Consider the following 20,776-nt stretch of genomic DNA (forward strand, 5'->3'; position numbering starts at 1 on the left):
CACCGAACAAAAAAGTCCTAGTGGTCCCTGGTCAAAAAAAGGTTGGGAACCACTGCTCTACAGGGAGTGGGAAACTAGTTCCATGCTTGTGCTCGGAAAGGCTTCCCCTCGAGCCTTAGCTAAGCCAAAAGATTTGGCCAGATCCATTTCTTAAATCCTAATGCGTGGGTTGCCCTGACCTGGATGGCCCCGGGCTAGCCTGATCTCCTCAGATCTCTAGAAGGGAAGCTGGGTTGGCCCTGGTGAGCGTTTGGGTGAGAGATCGTCAAGCCATAGCAGGGTTGTTGTGCAGAAGAGTTGGTTTTTATATGCCGACTTTCCCTACCACTTAAGGGAGAATCAAGCCGGCCGACAATCCCCTGCCCTTTCCCCTCCTCACAACAGACGCCCTGTGACGTGGGTGGGGCTGAGAGAGCTGTGACTGGCCCAAGGTCACCCAGCTGGCTTCATGTGTAGGAGTGCCCGCTTGGAGGGCTTTAAGAGGAGAGTGGACATACTCATAGAGGAGAGGGGTATTCGTGGCTGTTAGTTAGAATGGATACTAGTCACGCTGCATACCTGTTCTCTCTAGTATCAGAGGAGCATGCCCATTATTTTGGGTGCGGTGGAGCACAGGCAGGACGGTGCTGCTGCAACCATCTTGTTTGTGGGCTTCCTGGAGGCACCTGGTTGGCCACTGTGTGAACAGACTGCTTGACTTGATGGGCCTGGGTCTGATCCAGCAGGGCCTTTCTTACGTTCTTATGAGTGGGGAAACAAATCCAGTTCACCAGATTAGCCTCCGCCGCCCATGTGGAGGAGTGGGGAATCAAACCCGGTTCTCCAGATCAGACTCCACTGCTCCAAACCACCGCTCTTAACCATGCTGGCTCTCCATTAAATGTGTACCATTAACTAAGTTTGCTTTGATTTATCCTCCCCTTTCACCCCAATTGGGACCTAAAGCAGCTCACATTGTCACTGACCCAGGCCTGGTCTATTAATCTGTTAATCATAAAGAGGTAACAGACTGCTGAAGACTACAAGTGAAGGACTGGGGTTCAAGATTCTCTGTAACTTCAGAGCTAGCACAGAATGCGACAGCTAGAACATTTCTCCCCAATTTGCTTATTTAAAAAAAAAAATCCACACATTTATAGGGTTGCTAGCTCCAGGTTGAGAAAGTCCTGGAAATTTGGGAGATGGAGCCTGGGGAGGGTGTAGTTGGGGAGGGAACGACCCTCAGCAGGGTATAATGGCATGGAGTCCAAAGCTGCCACTTTATATGTGGAGATAAGTGGTAATTCCAGGAGATCTCCAGGCCCCACTTGGAAGCACTGTGTTTGTTTGTTCTTTGTGTTCACTATTAGTTCACCATAAGTAAACATTTCTTGCATTGTGGGTTAAGCATTTTGTGAGCCTTGTGCTGTATTTTTTGTATTAAGCCACACTTATTGCAGCATAGGGGATTACTTTTGTTTGTTTCTACCCACTTGGAAGTTGGCAAACCTATCTACGATATGTACTGTCCCTGAAACAGCGATGAGCAGAGTGGCAGCAAAACCTCACTGCAGAGAATCCATAGACATTAGTGTGTATTGGTTTACAGGTGGCTGAAAATATGGCTGAAGTTTGAAACGGCAATGTAAATCAATCTTCCTGAATGGCCTTCCATCAGAGTAGAAACTAGCATTCAAATCAGTTCATCCATGATCAAACATTTTCAGCCAAATTTATTTCAATGGGAAAATCCTGGAGATTTGGGGGTGGAGCCTGGGGAGGGCAGGGTTTGGGAAGGGGAGGAATCTCAGCAGGGTATAATGCCACAGAGTCCACCCTCCAAAGCAGCCTTTTTCTCCAGGTGAACTGATGTCTATAGCCTGGGGATCAGTTGTAATTCCCGGAGATCTCCAGGCCCCACCTGGAGGTTGGCAAGCCTAGCCAGTAAACCTGCAGCCTTCTCACTGAAATGGAGAGCCCGTGGCTGGCCTTGTTCAAGTTTCAGAATGCAGATGGGCGCTCACAAGACTGAATATGGATGCCAACCTCCAGGTGGGGCCTGGAATCCAGCTGTGGTCATTCCACTCCAGTAGTTCTTAGAGTGGCCACTGTAGTTCAAGCCTAGCCAACTGTAGAATAGCTTCCCAAAGCAACATAATTTTCACATTATGCAAAGAGAGAGAGAGAGAGTGAATGGTGGGTAATACTGCTTTGTTAACACAAAATTGCAGCTTTTATGTAAATAAATGGTTGCAAATTCATTTTTGGTATAGATAACAGTTTGCTAGCTTTAGCAATAGCCTCATTGTCTGTTGTTTATGTCTAAGCTGGAGCAAAAAAAAATCCTGGCAAGGCGGGGGGGGGACAATTTAAGGGGTGGAATAATAAAATATTTAATGTAGCAGAGAGAAATTGGAGGCTAAGCAGATGTATGGTGGATTAAAACAGAGAGAGAGAGCGATGAATCTGAAATTCATAGTCTTTTTTTTCAAAATGGAAGCATGTATTCCAGATTTCTGGGCTATTTAACTCATATGCCATCTCATGCAGACAGAAGAAAAGCCTGTATTCAGGTTTCTTAGAGAATACTTCGAAATGGTTTTGGAAAGGACCGTGCGCATTTTTTCTCTGACTGAGAGAAGTCCTTGAAGAATCTTCCCAAAGGATCCATTCTTCTATATATTTTCCAGTTACCAGCAAAGATCGGCTTCTAGAGCAGTTTATAACAATTAAAATCCATCCCAATAATATATAGATGACTGCTGCTCCCCTCGGCATCCATTGGGAAGTAGAGGGTCCTGCTGGAAGCTGGAATTTGTAAAGTCCATTGTGGCTGCTATCCTTGGAACACTTTCCTGAGAATGTGCCCTGTTGAATAAAACGAGATTTACCTTCAAGTAGACATGTTTAGGCTTGGACCCTCCATGTTACGCTCCAGGACCAGACTGTGGTCTATACTGCTGTGTTTAGCGTATTGTAAGTAGGATCCTAGGTATGCAATTTCTGTAATGCTTCATGTATCATGGGAATACTTATGCTATGCTTCATCAACTTGGTGTAGTGGTTGAGTGGCAGACTCTTCATCTGGAGAACCGGGTTGGTTTCCTTACTCCTACACATGAAGCCTGCTGGGTGACCTTGGGTTAGTCACAGTTCTCTCCGAACTCTCTCAGCCCCACCTACCTCACAAAGCCACTTTGAGGCTCCTTAAAGGTAGAGAAACGGCTGTAAAATCCTAACACATTAGTTATTGAATATCCCATTTTGTTGATTGTACCGGCTCACGATGTGTCATCCTCCTTGAGTCCCTGTGAGAAAGGAGGACTATAAACAATAAAACAAACAAATAAATAAAACTGGGAGCTATTTCGGGCCGCTATTTCAGGACCTCAGATGAGATTGACTGTTGCCATTACTATGGGGGGAAGGCAGAGAGTCCTTTGAATGAGTAAGCCCGTCATGTCCAGAAGATGTCACTAATCCACCATCATTCTTGACTGCAAGCTGCCAGTATCTAGGCAGTAATCTTAAATTAATTTATTTTCCCCTCCACTTGGAACTCTGGGAACTGTAGTTCTATTGGGGTGGTGGTGATACTGGAAATGAAGGCATCCTCATCAAACCAATATTCCCAGTTGAGTTGTCCTTGCTGGCCTGGGAAATTCCTGGAGATTTGGGGATGCCTGTGGAAGGGAGAGTTTGGGGAGGGATTGCCATTGGTTGATCGCAGGTCCCCAGGGAGGTTCATAGGGTTGGCAACTCCTGGTTGGGAAATACAGGGAGATTTTGGGGGGTGGAGCCTGAGGAGAGTGGAGTTTGGGGAGGGGAAGAACCTCAGAGGGATATAATTCCATAAAGTCCACCCTCCAAAGTAGCCATTTTTCTCTAGGGGAACTGATCTCTGTTGTCTGGAGAACAGTTGTAATTCTGGGAGATCTCTGAGCCACCCCACCTGGAGATTGGCAACCCTAGGACAATTGTTCAAGTACTTTGGGCTCAATCTGTTTGTTTGTTTAATTATTTTACTGCATTTAGACCTCACTTTTCCCCCAAAGTTGCTTACAATATTCTCTTCCCCGTTGTATTAAGGTTGCCACTCCAGGTTGGGAAATACCTGGAGATTTTGGGGATGGAGCCTGAGGAGGGCGGGGTTTGGGGAGGGGAGGGACTTCAATGCCATAGAGCCCAATTGGCAAAGCAGCCATTTTCTCCAGGTGAACAGATCTCTATCGGCTGAGATCAGTTGTAATAGCGGGAGATCTCCGGCTGGTACCTGGAGGTTGGCAACCCTTCCATTTTATCATCTCAACAACCCTGGTAGGGTTGCCAGCCAGCCAACCCCTGGAAGCTTCTGGGGGTGGGGCTGGGAACCACTTGATGTCCGTGAAGCAACGCAACATGGTTATGCCAGTTTCCGTAGCATGACCAAATGTGACATCATGCACTGCTGGGAACACCTTATCAATCCTCTTGAGCTCTGTGGTTTTACCATAGGGGGGAACCCCGGTCCTCGTGAGGTAGTGAATGGGCCTGACTTGCCCAAGAGCACCCACTTAGCTGCCATAGCTGAGTAGGGATTTGAACCTGGATCTTCCCAATCCAACACTCTACCCACAACGCCACTCTGGCTCTCAGGGCTTTAAAAGCCACAACTAGCGCTGGACCCAGAAATAAATCAATGCAATCCATCAGTCTGTCCATTCATATGAACTTCTTAGTTGTCATGTTCCTTTCTCAGAATGTAAAGAACGGGAATCTGTTCCTCTTCTTCTAAATGGGACTCAGGTATTCAGAAATAACTTTTTCTGTCTGAGGTGCAGGAGAGCTGCTGGCAGTTAGCATATAAAAACCAGCTCTTCAAGAATGGCGTCCACACAACCCCCATTGCCACCCAATTTGCTGATGCCTCCCCCCTCGCCCTCCGTTGTGCCTGCCCAGTGGCAACGGAGGAAGCATCTGCACCAGGGGTTCCCACCGTGGTGCCCAGAGGCACCAATCCTGGCGCCTGCCAAGTATTTTTAGAAAGTGGGTAGACCCACATGGGGCTTCTGCCCAGCAAGGTTTCTGATTGGCCATTAGTTTGGCTATTGGCGATGCAGATTTTTTTTTAAATGTTGCTTTGGTGGATCTGCCATTGTAGCCCAAGGGCCTTCACTGTGTCTCTGAAGGTAAGCTGAGCAGCAGATATTTTGTTGCTGTACCCACCACACTGTTTCAGAATTTCAAAAATGCCTGCAGGCTCAGAAAAATTGGGGACTCCTCGCACACACAAACACTCCCTGACAGCCACACTATTGATCCCCCCCTTTGAGCTGGAGAAAAACAGCGTCACTTTTTCTGCAGATTAAATGGGAACGATGTGAGTCATGCTTAGAATGAGCGCGATGTCCTGTGGATGTCCCCCTTCAACGCGGTGGCTTCCTGTTTTCCAAGAGGGAGGAGCCGTGGCTCAGTGGTAGAGCATCTGCTTGGCATGCAGAAGGTCCCAGGTTCAATCCCCGGCATCTCCAGTAAAAGGGACTAGACAAGTAGGTGATGTGAAAGACCGCTGCCTGAGACCCTGGAGAGTCGCTGTTGGTCTGGGTAGACAATACTGACTTAGATGGACCAAGGGTCTGATTCAGTAGAAGGCAGCTTCATGTGTTCAAGCGGGGGAGATTGCCATGTAGCTTTGTTCTGATGTTTGTGGGCGTGCAAGAGCCAGGGTCTGTTGCCTTGCGGGGTGTGGCACAGCCCACGCTTTCATGCAGAAGACCCCACCTGCAAGACCTGGCAGCAGGCATCTCCCACTAAAATGATCTCAGGGGGTGGGCTAGGAAAGGACGTCTGCCCAAACCCATCCAGAGCCCTTGCTAATCAGAGTAGGTAATACTGGGCTGGATGGAACAATGGTCTGATTCAGTGGAAGGCAGCTGTGTCGGTTCACATTCAACGGCAAACCGGAAGTGCAAGTTTGGATGGTCTTTTCTGTCTCTGTGGCCCACTGCCTTCTGCACTGCTCTGACTCAGTGGCAGTAGGGTGGTCTCCAAATCAGTCTGAGATCAAGCATTTGTAGGGTTGCCAACCTCCAGATGGTGGCTGGAGATCTCCCACTGTTACAACTGATCTCCAGACAACAGAGGTCAGTTCACCTGGATAAAATGGCTACTTTGGAAGGTGGGGTCTATGGCATTATCCCCCACTGAAGTCCCTCCCCAAACCCCACCCTCCCCATGCCATAGAGTCCACTTTCCAAAGTAGCCATTTTCTCCCAGGTGAACTGATCTCTGTCGCCTCGAGATCAGTTGTAATAGCTGGAGATTTCCAGCTACCACCTGGAGGTTGGCAACCGTAGCCAGGACAGAGAAGCACAAAAATTTCCATACTTCCTTGAAGAAGAAATAAGCTAGCAGTTAATCCGATGTGTCCTCAGCATGAATCAGAATGCACAGGTCTCTTGTACGTAGGGTTGCCAGCTCCAGGTTGGAAAATACCTGGTTTTGGGGGTGGAGCCTGAGGAGGGTGAGTTTGGGGAGAGAAAGGATGTTAATGGGGTATACATGCCATACACTCCACCTTACAAAATTGTTATTTTCTCCAGGTGAATTCTGTCGCCTGCAGAACCATTGTTATCTCAGGAGATCTCCAGCCACCACCTGGAGGTTTTCTGGAGAAACCTGGAAACCAGGGTACCTGGAATTGGATTGAACTGGGACTCTTTATTTGAATTCCTTGGACCTTATTATTATTTTTTTGGACTTTTTTCATTGGGACTTACCTGGAACTTGGTGATTTAACCGGAGGTTCTGTATTATTATTTGTGCAAAAAAAGCAAGTACACTTTAAAATTATTTTATGGAATTTTGAATCAATGTGGGTGAAGTGAACCCAGCTTTGTGTTATGTTATATGTCTGATAATAGAACATTCCATTGATTACATTGTGTCTTATTGGTGTTCAGGTCTTAATATCTCTGGTATCATAAATATTTGAGTTAAATTGAGCTTTGGTGCTGCGTTTCTCCAGAAAACCTGTGTTTGATCAGCACACGTAACAATTTCTTAGTTTAACCACCTGGAGGTTGGCAACCCTATTTGTAAGGCAGCTGAAAAGCTTGGCAATCCAAGCCAGGGATTACAGTTTAGGGTGATATACCAGCGAAAGAGTTGCCAGTTCTCACCGAAGCCAGTTTCCAAGACCCAAAATCGGCGCTTGATCTCACGTGGGCCCTGCTTGTTGTCTTGGCAGAGGTGTCCCAAGAGCCTCGTCTTTTCAACTCTCCCAGCCAGAACACACAAAAAAGGAGCATGCTTATGTGCAATCTGAAAAATACAGCTCTGCAGTGGTCCAAAAAGCAGCCCCAATAGTGCCCCAGCGTGTGCACCCAGCTCCCTTGATATCCATCAGGATTTTGATGCGTTATCTTTCATCAGGATTCAATCACCTCATTTCTCAGCGAGAGCACAAACAACCCAGCCTGTGGCTCATATCTTGCAGAAGGAGACTCTGGGCTTCCCCAAGGCTGGCACGAACCAACGTGTCGTTTGTGTATGAGTCGCGTTTTCCCCCCTTTCATTCCCTGCGAGGTGTTGCTCGTAGCAGCTGCAAAAACCTGCCAATTTGGAGCTGGGAACAAAGCCGCTCCAGGGTCAGAGGAGGGGAGAAGGAGGACGGGAGCTGCAGATCTCATCTCTGAGGAGAGAGAGAGAAACAATGTGCATTTGAGCATCAATCCATCATCGGTGCAATACTCCAGACGGAAGGAAAAGAGACCAGCCCCTGGCTTTGTTGGGGTGGGGCATCTATCCAGAATGGTGCTAGCTCCTAACAAGACCAGCATGACAAGTCAAGCCAAAACTGAGCCCAAACGTCCATCACACCCGGTTCTGAGTCCCACAAGTGGAAGCACATCGCAGGCATGGGAACAGTGAGACGTTCAAAGAGATCCTGGTGATGGGGTCAGCTGAGAGTAGGGTTGCCAGGTTGTTTGCCACCGGTGGGAGATTTTGGGGGCGGAGCCTGAAGAGGGTGGGGTTTGGGGAGGGGAGGGACTTCAATGCCATAGAGTCCAATTGCCAAAGCAGCCATTTTCTCCAGGGGAACTGATCTCTATCTGCTGGAGATCAATTGTAATAGCAGGCGATCTCCAGCTAGTACCTGGAGGTTGGCAAACCTAGCTGAGAGGCATTCCGGAAACAGAGCATACAGGTAGCTGCCTTGGTCCAAAGCAAAATCTCTCTCTCACACACACACCCAGCTGCCACCACACGCAGTAGAATATCTTTTACTACAACCAACAGTACAACACAAAGTAGGTACAAGTGCTTAGAGTTGCCAAGCTCCAGGTACTAGCTGGAGATTGCCTGCTATTACAACTGATCTCTAGCTGATAGAGATCAGTTCACCTGGAGAAAATGGCCGCTTTGGCAATTGGGCTCAATGGCATTGAACTCCCTTCCCTCCCCAAACCCCACCCTCCTCAGGCTCCACCCAAAAAAAACCTCCCGCTGGTGGCAAAGAGGGACCTGGCAACCCTATCGGTGCTGCATCCACACATCATTGGATATTGAGCTGTGACTGTGCTTTAGCAATTGTTTGCTAAGGCCTCTTGCGCGGGCCTTCTATAGTCTACCCTGCCGGTTTGCGTGGGTCAGAGAGGAGTCGGTGTTAACTAACAGCCCTGTTAGTTTGACTTTTCTGCCCCATCCTCTGAACTGCTGGAAGTTCAGGGCAATCTTTGCCTACAGCATTACGACGAGAGAAAGAAGGAGAGTTAGCCCTGGCTAGCTCAGAAGAATGGGGTGATAGAGAGGACTTGTACCTGGGAAGGAGGGTGGTTATTTGGGGTTTTATTTTATAACTAAACATTTTAATTAATAAATGCACCCGTTCAGACTGTGGGTGGAAGATCACATTTTGAAATGCTCTTGTTTGTTCAAAATAATTCTATGCAAATAGAAAACACAATTTGTCAGTATCCTTCCATCTGGCCAGCTTCCCAACCACTGTTCATATTTGACTGTTCCTCAGTATAGGCGTGCCTTTATGTTGGCGCACCTAAATGCCTTACCATCTAGTCTTGCAAGGGAGGTGTCTTAAGATATCCTACTCTGAAAGATTATAAGCCTTTGTGAATCACAGCTCACTTCTTTAGATACCAGAAGTGAGCTGTGACTCACAAAAGCTCATACCCTTACAGAAATTTTGTTACTCATAGAATCATAGAGTTGGAAGGGGGCATAGAGGCCATCTAGTCCAACCCCCTGCTCAATACAGATCAGCCTAGAGCATCCCTGCCAAGTGCTTGCCCAGCCTCTGCTTAAAGACCACCAGTGAGGGGGAGCTCACCATCTTTAAGATGCTTCTGGACTCTTGTTCTTTTCTACTGCTGTTGGCAGACTAACACGGTTACCCATCGTAATCTACTCTGAAAGCGTATGTGACTGTGGTGCAGGTATTGTAGGTACTCTGTATCACGTGACTTTTGAATGCAACTATTTTACTGAGGCTAGAAATCTTTTAATTTTTCCTTTGCCCCAAAATATAGATCAAGCAGAGACGTTATCTCTTTTATTAGAAGAGAATAGTAGACTTATCTCTCTTTCCGTTGTTAAATTTTATGCCCTTGTGACTGATTAACGCAGCCATTCAGATGTGGTGTAGTTTTTAATATTTTAGTAACCTGCTTAAAACTAAGAAGTGAAATATCAGTATGAGGTAGAGAGAGCAAATGAAAAACCAATAAAGAAAGCAGAGAGAGGGAACAGAGCTTTCCCCCCTGCTGAGTTACTTTTCCGTCCTGGCACATCAGCATTCTACCACCACACGCCCTTGCTTGTGTGAACAAGCATACATCCCAGACTCACTCAACATTTTTGATACAACAAAGACAGTGCTCAGCACAGTATATTGGTTAAGAGCGGTGGTTTGGAGCAGTGGACTCTGATCTGGAGAACCGGGTTTGATTCCCCACCCCTCCACATGAGCGGTGGACACTAATCTGCTGAACGTGGTTGGTTTCCTCACTCCTCCACACGAAGCCAGTTGGGTGTCCTTGGGCTAGTCTCAGCTCTTAGAGCTCTCTCAGCCCCACCTACCTCACAGGGTGTCTGTTGTGGGGAGGGGGAGGGAAGGAAGGCAATTGTAAGCTGGTTTGATTCTTCCTTAAGTGGAAGAGACAGTCGGCATATAAAAACCAACTCTTCTTTTTTATGTGGCATGTATGTTTGTGGACCTGTCTTCCCACACTGCAGTTTTCAAGGCTGCCACTTATCAGATGGTGGTTAAAAAAATCTCACTTTTCACATGCATGCCTTGCAAGATCATCCCAGCATTCTAGGATCTGCTCTGCGCTTTCCCACCCATAGCTGACAGCTGGGTTGCCAACCTCCAGGTGGGGCCTGGAGTGCTCTCAGAATTGCAGTTGATCAGTTCCGCTGGAGGAAATGGGAGCTTCAGAGGGTCCTGTGGCCTCCCCTCCCCGGTGAGCTCCCTCCCCTCCCCAGACTCCGCCCTCCACAGGCACTGCCCCCCCCCCAAAAAAGCCACAAAATTTCCCAATTCAGAGTTGGCAATCCTACCTGAGTCTGGCCATTTTCCAGATGCCACGCTGTCATAATGTCAGCCCTTGGCCCACAGAACCAGAAATCACCACAAAGTCATATAGAGTCCAAACAGATGGCTTTTACTGGTCAATTAGGCATACAGTGCAAACGAATAAAATGACAGCTATGAGAGGCTCACTAGCTGGGAGATATTATAAGGCAGGAAAGGCGGGAGATTACACGTACAGGCTGAATACAGTTTCTCAGGAGCTGGGTTCCCAGGCCTAGGTATGCGACCTTGGGGGGCAGACAATACAACGCAGAGACAGAGGCAATAACGAAACCGAGATAGCAGCCTGACATTCTGCTCCCCTCAAGGTCCCCTCCCAGTTCGCAAGGGGGCTGGCCGATCTGGGTAAGCAATGTGAAAGGCGTCGACGAGGTCGGGGGCGGAGACATCCCGTGCGCGTACCCATTCGTCATAGGCAGGGGGGAAATGTTTCCAACGGACCAAATATTGCAGGTTGCCATGGTGAACACGGGAGTCAAGGATCTTGGAGACTTCGAAGTGTTCCTCCCCCCCCACCATGATGGGTTGCGCAGGAGGTGGGTCCGGATGCCACCGTGGAGAAGCAACATGGGGTTTGAGGAGGCTAATGTGGAAAACAGGATGCACACGCCTCAAGGATTTGGGGAGAGCCAGTTCCACCGTGACAGGGTTTATGACCCGGGTGATGGGGAAAGGGCCAATGTATTTAGCACTGAGCTTATGGCACGGTTGGGTGGAACGGAGATTTTTGGTGGAAAGGTAAACCAAAGTACCCACTTGCAGATCACCCCCGGGGGAGCGATGTTTGTCAGCTTGTGCTTTGTATTTACGTTTGGCTCGGTCGAGGTTGCTAACGAGCCAGGGCCAAGTGGTACGGAGGGCGTGTGCCCAGGAGGCAATGTCGGGGTTCCCCTCCCCCTCTATATCATCTGTAGGAGCGATGGGACTGAAATCTTGTCCATACACAGCAAAAAATGGGCTAAAACCTGTGGATTGATGCATGGCATTATTGTAGGCATATTCTGCTAAAGGTAACAGTTCTACCCAGTTATCCTGGTGGTAGTTAACATAACAGCGTAAATAACATTCAAGTACAGCATTGACACGTTCAGTTTGACCATCAGTTTGAGGATGGTATGCACTAGACAACCCTTGTTCCACTCCCACCAACTTGAGGAAAGCTTTCCAAAACTTAGAAACGAAACCACTGCCGCGGTCACAAATTATCTTACGCGGAAACGAATGTAAACGAAAGATATGCGTCACGAAGAGGCGGGCCAGTTTTTGAGCAGAGGGGATCCCTGCGCATGGAATCAAATGTATTTGCTTAGAAAACAAATCAGTAACAACCCACAACACAGTTTTACCCCCACTGAGAGGGAGATCAGTCATGAAGTCCATAGCAATCACTTCCCAAGGTTTGCTGGGCGTTTCAAGAGGTTGTAGCAGTCCCGGGGGTTTGCCCTGCGATCGTTTCGCAGCGGCACAAACGGGACAGCTGCGGATGAAGGAGTCAATGTCGGAACGCATTCCCCCCCACCAGAACTGTCTGCGCAATAAGTGAAGGGTTTTCAGAAACCCAAAGTGCCCAGCTGTTTTGGCTCCATGGGCTAAATGTAAAACGTCCTTTCGGAGAGCCTTGGGGACATATAATTTCGAGTCCTTGTACCAGGATCCTCCTTGTTCCAAAACACCAGGAGGTAGGGTATGAGCGGAACGTTCTAAAAGGCACTGGTCCCGAAGGACAGTTAAAAAGGACTCGGAGATGGGGATTTTGGAGGGGGCCCCCCCGTCGGCCATGGAGATCTTAGAAACAGTTATGGGGCTAGTGCTTACGTGCGGCGGTGCGCAGACTGCAGGCGGCTGGGCGGTCGGAGGGGTAGGAAGGGCGGGAACTCCGGTTTGTTGCGGTGGCGGCTGGGCAGCCGGTTGAGCTGGCGGAGCTTGTACGTTGGGTAAGGTGTGCTGATGCTGGGATCGAGTTTGTACAGCCAGCATAGGTAGAGCCCCACGTTGCATAGGGGTGAACAGAGAGTTGGTGGGTCTTTCGAGTTTTACCGGATATTGTGGTAAACGGGAGAGGGCATCCGCAAGAACGTTCTGCTTCCCAGGGACGTGCTTCAGGGTGAAACGGAACTGCGCAAAGAACTCCGCCCACCGTTGTTGTTTCGCCGATAGCTTATGGGACCCCGTGAGGGCAGCTAGATTTTTGTGATCGGTCCAAACCTCAAAGGGGACTTTAGACCCTTCCAAGAATTGTCGCCATAGAGTCAGTGCATGATGAACTGCTGAGGCCTCTTTCTCCCAGATGGGCCAGTTTAATTGAGCGTGCGCAAATTTTTTTGAAAAGTAAGCGCAAGGGTGAAGAAGACCATCCGGTCCTTGCTGGAGGAGAGCCCCTCCCATGGCTACATCGGAAGCATCGACTTGCACAATGAACATTTGATTTGGGTCTGGGTGCTGTAGCACCGGCTCCGAAGTGAAGAGGCGTTTGAGGGCCAGAAAGGCGGCTTGGCATTGCTCAGTCCATAGGATTTTCGCGGAGGGCAAGGCAGCCGAGCTTACTTTTCCCTTAGTTTTCAGTAGGTCCGTAATGGGTAGAGCCACCTGGGCGAAGTTAGGGATGAATCCTCGATAGAAGTTTGCAAATCCCAGAAATTGCTGTACTTGCTTCCGGTTGGTGGGGGGAGTCCAATCGAGGACGGCTTGGACTTTGGCGGGGTCCATGCGAAGACCTTGGTGGGAGATGATGTATCCCAAAAACGTGAGTTTGCTTTGGTGAAATTCGCACTTAGCTAGTTTTGCGAAAAGTTGATGGTTACGCAGGCGTTGCAGAACTTCCCTGACCAGAGCCACATGCTCGTCCATAGTTTTCGAATAAATGAGAATGTCATCTAAGTAGACCACCACCCCACGATATAGAAGGTCATGTAGGATTTCATTGATGAGTTGCATGAAGACCCCCGGGGCCCCTTTTAATCCGAACGGCATCACAAGGAATTCATACATTCCGAAACAGCTAGAGAAGGCAGTGAGGTGCTCATCCCCTTCGCGGATACGGACTCGGTAGTAAGCTTCCACCAAGTCTAATTTAGAGAACACACGGCCTTCCTGTAATTGTCCCAAAATATCGGATATTAATGGGATAGGATAGGCATTGGTCTGGGTAACCGCATTGAGCTTTCTGAAGTCAATGCACAGGCGAAGGTCGCCCTCTTTTTTCCGGACGAAAAACGCGGGGGCCGAGTTTGGGGCATTCGAAGGGCGAATGAACCCTCTGGCGAGGTTTTTGTCCAAAAAGTCCCGGAGGACAGTGCGCTCGGAAGCGCTCATAGGGTAAATCTTACTCTTGGTTAATGTGCAGTCCTTTACCACTTCAATCGCACAGTCTGAGGCCCGGTGGGGGGGTAAGGCATCACATTCCTTAAGGTCGAAGACATCTTCAAAGTCCCGGTATACAGCGGGTAGAGCCGGTGATGCTGGGGCAGTAGAGGTTAATGCTGGAACGGGCGGATATAGCAGAGCAAAGTTTTGCCGATGCTGGTCGCAGGTGGGACTAGCGAAGGAGATAGTGTTTGTTTCCCAATCAATACTGGGACTATGTCCTTTAATCCAGTTAATTCCCAAGACCACTTCAAATCGGATAGGGGCTATAGTGAAGTCTATTTGTTCCCAGTGGGAACCAATTCCCATTGCCACCCCTATGGTGCGGTGATCAACTGGACCCCCCTGGAAATGGCTTCCGTCCATTTGGGCAAATTGGACGGGGGCGGGTAAAGCCTCAGAGTCGGCTCTGAGTGCAGCAAAAGTGGTTTCGCTTATGAGAGTGCGACAGCAACCGGAGTCAATTAGTGCTTTGACGGGGATTTGTGGGCCACCGTTAAGTTGCTGTAAAACTGCATCCACGTAGACGGTGGAGTCCACGTCTTTAATTTTGGTAGGAGCATTCGGTTTGATAGGAAGATCCTGAGAGGTCTGTGGAGACGCTCCATTCACCACAGACCGGAGCCGTTTTTTGACAAGTCGAGGGGAGATTCCAGGTTTAAGGCTGGAGAAATCCAAGGATTTTCCTCATCCGAAGAGGGAAAATCGTCCCCCAATGGGGCACTTGTAATCCGAGACCCGGCGGGGTCGTTGGTAGTAGGCAGGGAGGCTGGGTCCCCGGCATGGAGTGCAGAGGGTGTGGGTCTTCCCGGAGCTGCGCTGCGGGTGGCCGCGGTGCCTCTGCGTGGTGGACGACCTCGGGCGCGGGTTGTCGTGCTGGGACGAAATATTTCCTGGCGGCGTGGGCAAACGGCTGCAAAGTGGCCCATTTCTCCGCAAGTAAGACAGGCACCCCTCTGAAATCGGGCTTCACGTTCCTGGGGCGGACGTGGGGGATTTCGTGGGACGAGCAGTGGTGCCTTGGGTTGAGGCTTTTGGGTGCCTTTTTCCTTGTGCTTTTGACGGACGAGAGAAATGAAGCGTCGGCGGCTTTCCACTTCCTCGGCTAATAGGATCCAGTCTTCGAGGGTATCGGGATCGCCTCGCATGTAAGACCAGTTCAGAATGTCAGGATGCAAGGCTTCCCTGAAATGATGGATCAGGGTGGTCTCGGGCCAACCTACAATTTTACTTGCCAGTCGTTGAAATTCATCGGCAAATTCTCGAACTGTAGCAGAGCCTTGTTTTAATTGTAAGAGTTCCGTTTTGGCTCTTTCCCCCAGGAAGGGGTCCTCAAACCTCCTTCTCAGGGCAGTCATGAAGTTGTTGAGGGAACGAATAGCACGAGAGCGGGTGTCAAACTGGAGGACCATCCAGTCAGCCGCTTTACCTGTCAGAAGGGAAGCTACGTAACGCACCCGGCTGTCTTCCGTGGGGAAAAGTTGTCCTTGTTCTCGCATATAACTGTCCACTTGATGCAAGAAACAAGGCAAAGTCTCGAGAGATCCGTCATACGTAGTCCTCAATTTGAGTTGCTTCCAAGGGCCGGGCGCAGGTTGACCCGGTTGCACGGGTGGTCCGGGCGGAGGGACAACAGGAGCTCCAGGAGGCAAGGGTGGAGCAGGCACATTAGCGGGTGGTTGCACGGGTGGTCCGGGCGGAGGAGCAACAGGAGCTCCAGGAGGCAAGGGTGGAGCAGGCACATTAGCGGGTGGCTGTACGGGTACCCCCTGACCCGGTATCGGAACGGGCTGTCTCAGAGCTATCAGGGTTTGTTGTAATTGCCTGTTCTCCTGAAGCATACGTTCCATTACTTCCTGGAGTTGATCAACACGGTCGGAGAGCTCCCGATTCTGGGCTCTTAAGAGATGAGCCTCCTCACTTGGGCCACCAGTAAGATGAGGCTTACTGGTCCGGAAGCTTGTGGCCCATTGAGAGCTATCCCCATATAAATCCTCGTCTTCAGACTCTTCTGAGTCTCGACGTCGGTCAGCCAAACGGCGTGCGCGTTGGGTCGCGCGCGACGGGACAAACGCCGGGGAAAAGGACAGACCTGATAGCCCTAGTACATTGCCCTTAGGGCGCGTGTCCACGTTCGCCTGATTCCTAATCCTTGCTGCAGCCGCCCTGGCTGCTTCCGCAGCCTCTCTCTCTCTTGCGACCTTAGCCGCTTCGGCGGCTTGCTGATCCGCAAGAACTTTGGCGTTCTCAAGTCTCAGGGCAGTCTCTGCCGTAACGCGCGGCAAAAGTTCTGTCTCCAGGAGTGAGAGTATGGGGTCTGGTTCCCCGCCCAGCAGAGGTTGTACTCGAACCGCCAGTGCGGGTGCCTCGGCTCCGAAGGTCGAGGTCAAAACTTGAGCCAAGGTGGCTACCGGGGTGTCCTTTGTACATTCCACAAGGAGAAGAGCGGTGCTAATAGCGACTCGCTTGGCCTCAGCCTGACAGCTGGCTGCATCCGGGATCAGGGAAAAACCCTCCGGTGGGGCTCCCGCCATGGTAGAAAGAGTTTCTCGAGAAATAAGTCCAGTTAATATTTGTAAATCCTCAGTCGCCAATCGGGCATCGTCCAGTAATTGATCCAAGTCCTGAAGATCTAGACGAGCATCAGTATCCTCCGACGTTAACATTCAGAGACGTCCTTTAAGAGATTGCCACTGTTCCTGTACCAATCCCCTCAAGCGGCAAACCTCTCGGGTCGTCCGGAAAAGTTCAGCGATTAAGTCTTGTAACAGAGTAGGATCCTCAGAGAAGGGCTCCAGGGTGTAGATCAGGCTGCTATCTCGGTTTCGTTATTGCCTCTGTCTCTGCGTTGTATTGTCTGCCCCCCAAGGTCGCATACCTAGGCCTGGGAACCCAGCTCCTGAGAAACTGTATTCAGCCTGTACGTGTAATCTCCCGCCTTTCCTGCCTTATAATATCTCCCAGCTAGTGAGCCTCTCATAGCTGTCATTTTATTCGTTTGCACTGTATGCCTAATTGACCAGTAAAAGCCATCTGTTTGGACTCTATATGACTTTGTGGTGATTTCTGGTTCTGTGGGCCAAGGGCTGACATTATGACAGCTATCACCTTCTCTTCACCATTCTACTAGCCAGGCTGGAGCCCAGGGGGGTTCGCCTGCCACTTGGATGGGAGCTGTGCAGCTCTCCAAGTGATCTACACCCTGGAGCCCTTCTCTGAGGATCCTACTCTGTTACAAGACTTAATCGCTGAACTTTTCCGGACGACCCGAGAGGTTTGCCGCTTGAGGGGATTGGTACAGGAACAGTGGCAATCTCTTAAAGGACGTCTCTGGATGTTAACGTCGGAGGATACTGATGCTCGTCTAGATCTTCAGGACTTGGATCAATTACTGGACGATGCCCGATTGGCGACTGAGGATTTACAAATATTAACTGGACTTTTGGATAATCTTATTTCTCGAGAAACTCTTTCTACCATGGCGGGAGCCCCACCGGAGGGTTTTTCCCTGATCCCGGATGCAGCCAGCTGTCAGGCTGAGGCCAAGCGAGTCGCTATTAGCACCGCTCTTCTCCTTGTGGAATGTACAAAGGACACCCCGGTAGCCACCTTGGCTCAAGTTTTGACCTCGACCTTCGGAGCCGAGGCACCCGCACTGGCGGTTCGAGTACAACCTCTGCTGGGCGGGGAACCCGACCCCATACTCTCACTCCTGGAGACAGAACTTTTGCCGCGCGTTACGGCAGAGACTGCCCTGAGACTTGAGAACGCCAAAGTTCTTGCGGATCAGCAAGCCGCCGAAGCGGCTAAGGTCGCAAGAGAGAGAGAGGCTGCGGAAGCAGCCAGGGCGGCTGCAGCAAGGATTAGGAATCAGGCGAACGTGGACACGCGCCCTAAGGGCAATGTACTAGGGCTATCAGGTCTGTCCTCTTCCCCGGCGTTTGTCCCGTCGCGCGCGACCCAACGCGCACGCCGTTTGGCTGACCGACGTCGAGACTCAGAAGAGTCTGAAGACGAGGATTTATATGGGGATAGCTCTCAATGGGCCACAAGCTTCCGGACCAGTAAGCCTCATCTTACTGGTGGCCCAAGTGAGGAGGCTCATCTCTTAAGAGCCCAGAATCGGGAGCTCTCCGACCGTGTTGATCAACTCCAGGAAGTAATGGAACGTATGCTTCAGGAGAACAGGCAATTACAACAAACCCTGATAGCTCTGAGACAGCCCGTTCCGATACCGGGTCAGGGGGTACCCGTACAGCCACCCGCTAATGTGCCTGCTCCACCCTTGCCTCCTGGAGCTCCTGTTGCTCCTCCGCCCGGACCACCCGTGCAACCACCCGCTAATGTGCCTGCTCCACCCTTGCCTCCTGGAGCTCCTGTTGTCCCTCCGCCCGGACCACCCGTGCAACCGGGTCAACCTGCGCCCGGCCCTTGGAAGCAACTCAAATTGAGGACTACGTATGACGGATCTCTCGAGACTTTGCCTTGTTTCTTGCATCAAGTGGACAGTTATATGCGAGAACAAGGACAACTTTTCCCCACGGAAGACAGCCGGGTGCGTTACGTAGCTTCCCTTCTGACAGGTAAAGCGGCTGACTGGATGGTCCTCCAGTTTGACACCCGCTCTCGTGCTATTCGTTCCCTCAACAACTTCATGACTGCCCTGAGAAGGAGGTTTGAGGACCCCTTCCTGGGGGAAAGAGCCAAAACGGAACTCTTACAATTAAAACAAGGCTCTGCTACAGTTCGAGAATTTGCCGATGAATTTCAACGACTGGCAAGTAAAATTGTAGGTTGGCCCGAGACCACCCTGATCCATCATTTCAGGGAAGCCTTGCATCCTGACATTCTGAACTGGTCTTACATGCGAGGCGATCCCGATACCCTCGAAGACTGGATCCTATTAGCCGAGGAAGTGGAAAGCCGCCGACGCTTCATTTCTCTCGTCCGTCAAAAGCACAAGGAAAAAGGCACCCAAAAGCCTCAACCCAAGGCACCACTGCTCGTCCCACGAAATCCCCCACGTCCGCCCCAGGAACGTGAAGCCCGATTTCAGAGGGGTGCCTGTCTTACTTGCGGAGAAATGGGCCACTTTGCAGCCGTTTGCCCACGCCGCCAGGAAATATTTCGTCCCAGCACGACAACCCGCGCCCGAGGTCGTCCACCACGCAGAGGCACCGCGGCCACCCGCAGCGCAGCTCCGGGAAGACCCACACCCTCTGCACTCCATGCCGGGGACCCAGCCTCCCTGCCTACTACCAACGACCCCGCCGGGTCTCGGATTACAAGTGCCCCATTGGGGGACGATTTTCCCTCTTCGGATGAGGAAAATCCTTGGATTTCTCCAGCCTTAAACCTGGAATCTCCCCTCGACTTGTCAAAAAACGGCTCCGGTCTGTGGTGAATGGAGCGTCTCCACAGACCTCTCAGGATCTTCCTATCAAACCGAATGCTCCTACCAAAATTAAAGACGTGGACTCCACCGTCTACGTGGATGCAGTTTTACAGCAACTTAACGGTGGCCCACAAATCCCCGTCAAAGCACTAATTGACTCCGGTTGCTGTCGCACTCTCATAAGCGAAACCACTTTTGCTGCACTCAGAGCCGACTCTGAGGCTTTACCCGCCCCCGTCCAATTTGCCCAAATGGACGGAAGCCATTTCCAGGGGGGTCCAGTTGATCACCGCACCATAGGGGTGGCAATGGGAATTGGTTCCCACTGGGAACAAATAGACTTCACTATAGCCCCTATCCGATTTGAAGTGGTCTTGGGAATTAACTGGATTAAAGGACATAGTCCCAGTATTGATTGGGAAACAAACACTATCTCCTTCGCTAGTCCCACCTGCGACCAGCATCGGCAAAACTTTGCTCTGCTATATCCGCCCGTTCCAGCATTAACCTCTACTGCCCCAGCATCACCGGCTCTACCCGCTGTATACCGGGACTTTGAAGATGTCTTCGACCTTAAGGAATGTGATGCCTTACCCCCCCACCGGGCCTCAGACTGTGCGATTGAAGTGGTAAAGGACTGCACATTAACCAAGAGTAAGATTTACCCTATGAGCGCTTCCGAGCGCACTGTCCTCCGGGACTTTTTGGACAAAAACCTCGCCAGAGGGTTCATTCGCCCTTCGAATGCCCCAAACTCGGCCCCCGCGTTTTTCGTCCGAAAAAAAGAGGGCGACCTTCGCCTGTGCATTGACTTCAGAAAGCTCAATGCGGTTACCCAGACCAATGCCTATCCTATCCCATTAATATCCGATATTTTGGGACAATTACAGGAAGGCCGTGTGTTCTCTAAATTAGACTTGGTGGAAGCTTACTACCGAGTCCGTATCCGCGAAGGGGATGAGCACCTCACTGCCTTCTCTAGCTGTTTCGGAATGTATGAATTCCTTGTGATGCCGTTCGGATTAAAAGGGGCCCCGGGGGTCTTCATGCAACTCATCAATGAAATCCTACATGACCTTCTATATCGTGGGGTGGTGGTCTACTTAGATGACATTCTCATTTATTCGAAAACTATGGACGAGCATGTGGCTCTGGTCAGGGAAGTTCTGCAACGCCTGCGTAACCATCAACTTTTCGCAAAACTAGCTAAGTGCGAATTTCACCAAAGCAAACTCACGTTTTTGGGATACATCATCTCCCACCAAGGTCTTCGCATGGACCCCGCCAAAGTCCAAGCCGTCCTCGATTGGACTCCCCCCACCAACCGGAAGCAAGTACAGCAATTTCTGGGATTTGCAAACTTCTATCGAGGATTCATCCCTAACTTCGCCCAGGTGGCTCTACCCATTACGGACCTACTGAAAACTAAGGGAAAAGTAAGCTCG

The sequence above is a fragment of the Euleptes europaea genome, chromosome 19, assembly GCF_029931775.1.
Source record: "Euleptes europaea isolate rEulEur1 chromosome 19, rEulEur1.hap1, whole genome shotgun sequence".
In the NCBI taxonomy this organism is placed as follows: Eukaryota; Metazoa; Chordata; class Lepidosauria; order Squamata; family Sphaerodactylidae; genus Euleptes; species Euleptes europaea.